The sequence below is a fragment of the Hetaerina americana genome, unplaced genomic scaffold (assembly GCF_022747635.1).
Source record: "Hetaerina americana unplaced genomic scaffold, ioHetAmer1.1.p SCAF_8, whole genome shotgun sequence".
NCBI lineage: Eukaryota > Metazoa > Arthropoda > Insecta > Odonata > Calopterygidae > Hetaerina > Hetaerina americana.
The window spans coordinates 4,735,460-4,744,475 of NW_027287427.1; the positions used below are offsets into that span (position 1 = coordinate 4,735,460).

Consider the following 9,016-nt stretch of genomic DNA (forward strand, 5'->3'; position numbering starts at 1 on the left):
GGCAACGGGAAGCCACCTCAATTATCATTCCCAAGATAAATATGATGGACAATACAGAGATTTTGAGTGCTGGCAACTACGGGGCTCGGTCCAATCGGCCGTGTGCCGTGCCCGGCGGCGTGGGAGGCAAGGCTTCCACAGGCGTCATCCCACGAAACCCTTGCGGGGGAAAACCAGCAGCAGAAGGACAGAAGACACACACACACACACACACACACACACACACACACACACACATATATATATATATATATATATATATATATATATATATATATATACACATATATATACATATATACATACAAACAATTACATATTAATATATATATATATATAAACCATAAACACAGTAATCAACCCGAAGGTCGGTTTAGTAGGTGATGGTAGAGTTCACCCAGTACTAAGCCCTACGGCGTGTGAAATTCACACATCAGGGTAGGTGGGGCCAGTTCCTTTCCCTTTGCCGGTTATGGTTTCCCAGGAAGAACTGGTACCCGAAAAATCACATAGCCTGGGTGGAGCTGCAGGTGCCCAGAGTGCCTTGCCGGGGAATCGAACCCGGGACCCTCCGGTCAGCAGTCCAACGCTCTACCCCCTGGACTACCGCGACACACTACATATTAATATATATATATATATATATATATATATATATATATATATATATATAGATATATATATATAGATATATATATATATATATATATATATATATATAGTATATATAGTGGGTCGCGGTAGTCCAGGGGGTAGAGCGTTGGACTACTGACCGGAGGGTCCTGGGTTCGAGTCCCGGGCAAGGCACTCTGGGCACCTGCAGCTCCATCCAAGCTTGTGATTTTTCGGGTACCAGATCTTCCTGGGAAACCATAACCGGCACAGGGAAAGGAACTGGCCCCCCTACCCTGATGTGTGAATTACACACGCCGTATAGGGCTTAGTACTGGGTGAACTCTACCATCACCTACCAAACCGACCTTCGGGTTGATTACTGTGTTTATGGTTTTTATATAAATATATATATACCCCTTGGACTACCGCGGCTCACGTGTATATATAAGATGGCCTCTAAGAGGGCCGAACCTCGAACAATTTATCGTGTGAGTGTCCTTTTAATGTTGCTATTCTATTCGATTTGTGTTATATAGTGTCAGCCCATTATATATATATATATATATATATATATATATATATATATATATATATATATATATACACATATATATACATATATACAAATATATATATACATTATATATATAAATATATACAGATATTATATACATATATATATATATATATATATATATATATATATATATATATATATATATATATATATATATACATATATTTTTTGTATATATGGACTAATTCGTTGCATTTATGAGGAAGGAATCTTGCCGGAAGATTCCGTCAGATCAGCGTTAGGTTCTACTGTAAAAAAGGTAAAGGCTACATCATGTGAGGACTACAGGACAATTAGTTTGATTTCCATGCAGCTAAAGTGGTTCTCAGGATCATAAACAAAAGGATAGAGAGTAGGGCAAATGATTACCTGGGGATGATATGTTTGGGTTTCGGAAGGGGAGAGGCACGCGTGATGCCATTGGATTAACGAGTTCACTGATTGAGAGGAATACAATCAGAGCGTACGTATATATGCCTCTTTCGTAGATATTGAAAAGGCGTTTGATAGAGTGCATTGGGAAAAACTAATGAATACACTACTGAAAATAGAAATAGATAGGAGGGATAGGAGACTAATCCCTAACTTGTACTTGTCTCAGACTGCTCAGGCGCGTGCGAGGGGCGGAGAGTCTATATGGACAGTGTTAGGAAAAGGTGTAGGGCAAGTAGGTCAATTATCAGCTCTGTTGTTCAACGTATATGCAGAGCAATTTATGACATAGGCATTGAAAATCCCGGAGATAGGAATGAAATTTGGCGGGGAAATAATAAACTTGGTTAAGTTTGCGGGCTATCCAGCTCTAGTTTGTCAGTCAGCCAAGGGGTTGCAAGCATTTCCGAGTGAATTGGATTTCCAGCTTCGTAAGTATAGAATGAGAATAAATTTAAATGAAACCAAGATTTTCTGGTTTCTTGGGAAGCGAAAAGTTAAGGTAAACATTTAAATAGGAGGGCAAAAACTAGAGGTGGTAGAACAGTTTACGTATCTCGTAAGTGTTTTGGACCAATACGGTCGAAGTACCAAAGGAGAAGGATTGCATTAGGAACTAATGACAGGGGCGTTGAGAAAGGAAGTTAAGGGTTTGTTAAAACTTTGATGTGGAGCGAGGTTGTGAACGGTGCGGAAACGTGGTCAGTGAAGCAGGATGATAGGCGTCGATGGGAGGCTTTTGAAATTTGGTTGTAGAGAAGGATGGAGAATAATGTTATGGACCGAAAGGAAAACAAATGAGGAAGTACTAGGCATGCTGAGAGGGAAAGAGAGGGGCCAGTTGGGCGAAATCATACGGAGACATAAAAAATGGATGCAAAGCATCACACATCCTGCATTCGTCACAACATCTAGTTCCTTTAAATGCCCCAAAAATTTCAGAGTAGCTTCAGAGCTAGCAGAGTAGCTAGTAACGCCTCGGTAGCTTAAGTGGCTAAAGCACTCGACCGGATATTGAGGGATCTGGGTTCGAATCCCAGTCAAGGCGAATGATTTTTACACTCTGAAATTGTTGCATTGAGATGCAAAGCATATTGATCGTAAGTGGGATGTTGTTGAAGACTGTGATAGAGGGCAGAATGTTAGGCAAACGAGGAAAGGGCAGGAATAGGATTGGGATGTTGAACGGGGTGAAGGGAGGAAATAAGTACAGGAAAATGGAGAGGGGGATTGGTCTAGATTAGGATACTGGGTTGTGTTTTATTTGGAGAGACGATAGAATAAATTGGTAGTTGTGACCATCCAAAACCTTTCATAGGCATACAATATGCGTATGAAACCCGGTTAAAAACCTAATGAGCATAGAAGCGGCTTGAGGAGCGGCCCGAAGAACCCGGCCTAGACAGCCGAAGACACCTTTGAGCGCCCTCGGCTTCGCCCAAGCTAAATTATTTTCCGGGTTAAGATCTTCCTGGAAAACCACAGCGGTCACAAGGAAAACATCGGCTTCTCCTCTACCCTGTTCTTAAAATTTCACGCCTCGTGGTGCTTTTTACTGGATGAAGTGTAACATCAAACCGACCTTCGGTTTTGGGATAACTATAGTTTTCAACGCAAATATTGGTGAATATATACGCAGAAACATCTGGATCCTTATGAGTTCTGTTACATTGCCTTTCAGCGGCTTGTACGCCTGTACATAAATCAAGAGGATTATATATAAACATTTCGAGTGTTTCCCGCATTAATTTCATAACTTTGTCGAAAATTTTAATTTCGAAATTAATTCGTACAAAACATCTCGAAATCCTGTGTACTGCTCACCCTAATGAAGCATGTTATGGCCGTGAGAGTGCGGGACAATTGTGGAGCGTCTCCCACATCGCGCACCGAGCCGATCGGGACGGCGGGAGATGCACGCGAGGGAGGGGACGCAACCGGGTGACGGATCTCCGCGCTCAGAGGAGGGAAGTGTGAATCCATGCCCTCGTGCCGACGCATTGGGACGCGACTTCCCTCGGAGCGGGACTGCTCCAGATAACAGCGAAAACCAACTACGATGGGACCCACGAAATGTCCACGGAGCAAACAAGAAGAGATTTAAAAACCCATTCGGAAGTGGCTCGCGAGCGATTTGAAAGCGACACTTTGATTTGTGCGCCTGCGCCTTGAGAAAACTCGCAGGCGGCGATTCGAGACAGATCGAATCGCTCTGTTCCCCTCGCCCCCATCGCTCGGGACCCATCAGATGCTCGATTAATTGTTTTGTCAGTGGACGGACTCGAAATCGAAATGCCGAAATCAATCGCACCGTCCCGCCGGGTGGGGGCGTACCGGGGCGCTACGAGGCGCCACCCTCGGCGGCACACGCACGTGGACGCTCACCTCTCAACCGTCGCAACCTCGGTCCTCCGGGGCGAAGTGGGACAGGGCGCCGCCTCTTCCTCTCATGGATCGGTGCTCGCAGGGGGGCGTGGGGGGACACCAACGGCGCACCACACACACGCACACGCACTGGGAGACGACGGAGGAACGGCGCTCTCGCTGCACCGCCTCGGAGTCCACTGGCGGGTAGAGAAGGGGGCTAGCCCCTCCCTCCTTTCCGCCCCCCCCCTGCAGAGCCGCGCGCGCGCGCCCGCCCGGCGTGGCGGCGCACCCCCCTCCCCTCTTTGACCCTTCCCCCCCCCCTTCCCTCCCCCCTCCCCGCACACACACACCCTCTTTCTCACTCTCCCTCTCTTGCGCGAGTTTTCGGCTCCGTGCACCTGGTGTCGCCCGGGCGGGCGAGCGGGGCTCGGCGGTGGCGGCGCGGTGCGGCGACGGCGCGAATACAATCACCCGCGAACTGCAGCACGCTTTCGGCGGCCATTTATGACACTCCGGGTGGTGCGTGAGTGAGTGCGGTTGCATCCGATCATGATGCACGACAGCATCACATAATTGACGAGCGAAAGTAGATCATAGCGCTGTGACGTCAGGGGTGGGAGCGGGGCGTAGGGTTTCTTCTTGGACACTAGGTTCCTTCCGACGACGCTCGGTCGATGGCCGCAACGCCGGCGTGGCGCTAGTGCTGGCGCCGCTGAATTCAAAGGAATCGTAGGGTACGTCACCTTCTGGAATAGGAAAGCGGCTGTGAGGGCTATGGTGGACATTATCGCAGGAAATTTTTTCCCTGATGTGACATTTTCTTCAGTGGCATATCAGGGAGTAATATAACACTGTCTCCACCAACAGCGCAATCATACGCGTATATTATTCTTTCTTTCCCTAACCCACGCGCGAGAGTTTTCAGCCCCGTAAGCAAGAGATCAGTTGCATAAACAATTTTGGTTTCCGTTTCTGTGCCCTTTTTTCGCAAAATAAATAACTAATTTATTTGATTGATTGCACTTGCACTTGCACCACCCCCTGTCACATACCTTTTTGGTGGATAGCAGAGTATTTATGTCAAATTGCCTGAACGGTCTGGCGGGGGGTCAGCTTCGCAGGGCGAAAACAACCACTCGCGAAAGTGTATGGCAGGAAATAATGGAAAAAAGACAAGTGTAGTTCACCCCAAAACTAAAAGTGTGAAGAGAGGGCTGAAAATATGGAATAAATTTCAAGTTCATGTCATCCCAAAAATTATATCAGTGTGATCAGAAGGACATTTTCAGACATCGTAGATGGCAAGGGGGTGTGTGGTAGAGATGATATTTATTAAAAAATTAAAATGTTCGGATTAAATCGACACCAGTGTGATACAGTATGTGGCACGCTTGGAGAGGATTAAGGTAAAGGTAGGGAAGGCATGCGGAGAATTTTCACGAACATTTGACCACCTCCGATAAGCCAGAAAATGATGCGAGGAGGTAGACGTGGACGTGTAAAATGAAAACGGTGTCGATGTTCGGAGTTTTGAATAGAATTCCAACATTCGGTGTCACCCCTTAAATGAGACCAGCACCCGAATGGTGCAATTCCAGATACCTCGGGTGCGTGGGTGTTTGGAGGTGAGGAAGTTTGTTGGCAGTTTTCAACGAAAATTTTAACATTTCCAGTCACCGCGACGATGACGACAGCGATCGACGGGACGCACTCCTATGCGGATCAAATACCAAAGGTGTTCCATAGAGCTTTCACGAAGGTTTGAACATTTTGTTTCGCCATGAAAATTATAAATACATAGATAGAAAAATTGAGGTATTTATTTGGGCGAAACTGTGACCTAATGGTCACTTCTTCTTCCATTTAACCCATCGTCGTATGCATTCTATGCAAGACATAAAATTTATTATTACATGCATACTTACATGCAAATATATATACCAGACGTAAATTTATAATGCACAGATGTACACATGGGAAAGAAAAGGGATATATATATATTATATATATATATATATATATATATATATATATATATATATATATATATCCATATTCATACATCCATATCCATACATATATATTCACATTCATATTCATACATACATAAATTAAGGATATACGTATACATACTCAAAGTAAATGACAGAATATCAAATAATATGCGAGGCATACTCATGAAGTACCGTTTGGTCACGGGAAAAATATACTCATATGACACACATTTTATTGGCTCTTTTAGTTATCTACAAACCTACTTCACTTCTCTACATAATCGCCGTTCACTTATAAGCATTTTTCGTACCGCTGCACCAGCTTCTTTAACCCCTCTGTATAGAAGCTCGCCGCCCGAGAGTTGATCCAATTGACAACGCCGTTCTTAAGTTCCTCTTCGGTTTCGAAAGCAGGAGCGAAACTGTGTTCTGAAGCGCCAATATTTAAATATAAGCAAACGGCGTTAAATATTCCTCGAACATGTATACCAGCGATCGAATGGTGGTGTCCTTATCGGGTTGGATACCAAAAGGGGGAGTTGGAAATTTGAAAGGAAAATATCGAACATTTTCCTTAACCCTGAAGATAACACCAGAGCTCGGAGGAGGTATTTCTTTCGGCGCATCACATTCAAAAGCGGAGAAATTGTGGGAGATTTGAGGAAATGGCGAGGGCATTATATCATCCCAGATATGAAACCGGTGATCGAAGTGTGTTATCCTTATGTGGATCAGATCCAATTAGGGGAAATAATGGTAAATTTTGAAGACATTTCGAAAATGTTTTCATTCAAAAAATTACTCCAGTGATCCAATCGTGGCTGCTTACGTGTATGCGGATCAGATGCCAAAGGGGGAGGTGCTTGCAATATTGAGGAAAATTCGAACGATTTACTGGGTACGTTCTGAAAGTAATACTTTCCTTTTTTGGAGTACTTATTTGAACAGATTTGCTCAAACACTTAAAAGTCTTCAAAGTAAAGTCCTAGGGCCTCTACACATTTTTCCAACGACTCTGCCATGACCGGTAGGCGTCCTGGAAGGCGTCTTCGGGGACATCTCGCAAGGTCTTCGTCACGGCTGATTGGACAAGACAGAGTCGAAACTTGACCCAAGAAAATATAATTATCACTTAAAAACTAATACTTCATATTTAAGTAAAACAAACCAATTATTGCCTGATTTATACAAGCATATGCGATTGATTTGTGTACAAGCTATTTTACTTGAAATGCACGTATGAATAAATGTTTGTTCCTGTTTGGGTGATGCTCTTTCATTTCCCCAAGGCCAAAAACGGGTTCCTTTCAGGGCTGTCTTAAGCCGAAGGAACGAAGAGAAGTCTGCTGGGGTGACGCATGGGCTATAGAGGGTGGGGTGGGGTGAGGCAGCGTTGGCACCTGGTGCTTGGCCAGGAACTCGCGAACTCGTAGCGCGTTGTAGCAAGGCGCGTTGTCGTGATGGGGGTCGCCAGGTAGCGGAGATGTCTTTCCTCGTCCTGATGACCCTTTTAACAAGAAAAATGCGAGACACAAGAGTAGACGACAATTTCAGTTCATTGGCAACCACCAAGATACTCAAATGACGGTCAGAGTTCAACAATTGTCGGACACGAGCCACATTGTTGTCGGTTTTGCTGGTTGAAGGCTGCTCAGAGCGTTTTTCGTCGTGAACCTCTTCCATCAGCCCTCCTTAAAGGCCTTTGACCACCTCGAGTCCCCAAGTAAGCCTAACGAATCATTATGTCACTCTCCTCAAGAGAGTTTTTCAGTTTCGGGACAAAACTCAGTGATCTCGATCGTCGACTCCATGTTTTTCGTGACACGGTCGGCGTGCTAAGGTTTGCAATAACTGACGTCCTGCCGCTTCCACAGCTTGGAGAGCACTGAGACTGGTTTCGCGGCAATGCTTAGTGTCTTCCCCTCACTTACTCCAAGTAGTTAGATTCCACTGCAGCCAATAGGAGCGCGGCAGGATATTCAATTGAATTACTTTTCAAACGCTCGCTGTACCTCACCCCAAGGATGGCATAAGCTCTCTAATGGTTGCATCCATGCACGGAAGTTATGAAAATGACAGAGTTTTGAGGAAATTTCGAGAATTTTTTTCATCCTTAAAATGTGAACAGTGATCGAAGGCTGGATTCTTAAATGGATCAGATTAAAAGGAGGGGCAATAATGGAGGTTTTGAGGGAAATTTTTCGAACCAATTATTTTTTCGTGGAATTGACATGCGCTGCCAAAGGATGGCGGCCCGTGTCATTTGCACGATAAGGCGGATGATATGCCAAAGGGTGGGGATTTCAGAAGTTTAAAGTAAAATTGGAATATTTTGTTCCCCCATGAAAATGACACCAGCGATCCATGGGTGGTTGCTCATGCGGATCAGATGCCGAAATATGGGGTGCGGCAAATTTAAAAGGAAAATTGGAACCTTCTGTTGCATCTTAGAAATGACATAAACGCTCGAAGTGTGGCATCCCAGTCTGAATCTGGTACAAAGAAGGAGGCAAGATGGAAGGTTTGACGAACATTCAAACATGCCTTCAACCTCAAAATGGGAACCGGCGCTTGAAGGGAGACATCTCTGGCTAGAAAATATGACAAAGAGAGGAAATGGAAGTTTTCAGGATAATGCAAGCATACTAATCTGTCCAATAAATACGCGCACTGCGGCCATAAAAAGTTAATTTTGCAAAATTTGGTCTGCTATGATTGCGTCCCTTTCAAAGTACTTTTAATTCGTTGCTATGCCTTCTTATTCCATCTTTTTCTTCTCCACTGTTTAAAGCTCCCTTTAAGGAACTCCTCGGCAGTTAGGCTTTTTAGTTTTTACATCGTTTCTTGCTTCATTGTGTGTCCCAATTCTTCCCAGTGATGCCTCCTCATCATATTTTTGCATTTTGGGAACAGGAAAAGATCGCAGGGGGCGACATCTGGCGAATAAAGAGGAATATATTGTCAGAAACTGGCGAACAATCAATGCTGAATGTGCAAGATATTTGCACACATTTTTCGTAAACGAAATGTT

At 44.5% G+C, this 9,016-nt stretch overlaps 1 protein-coding gene across 1 annotated transcript in view; it reads right to left on the reverse strand.

Moving 5' to 3' along the window:
- The window catches only part of LOC139697922 (monocarboxylate transporter 5-like), a 176,642-nt gene extending 172,486 nt beyond the window's left edge, over window positions 1-4,156 (reverse strand). The window contains exon 1 of the mRNA XM_071596782.1: window positions 4,010-4,156. The gene's annotated coding sequence lies outside the window, so the exon portion shown is untranslated. The remainder of the gene's footprint in view (window positions 1-4,009) is intronic.
- Between the last annotated feature and the right edge of the window lie 4,860 nt (window positions 4,157-9,016).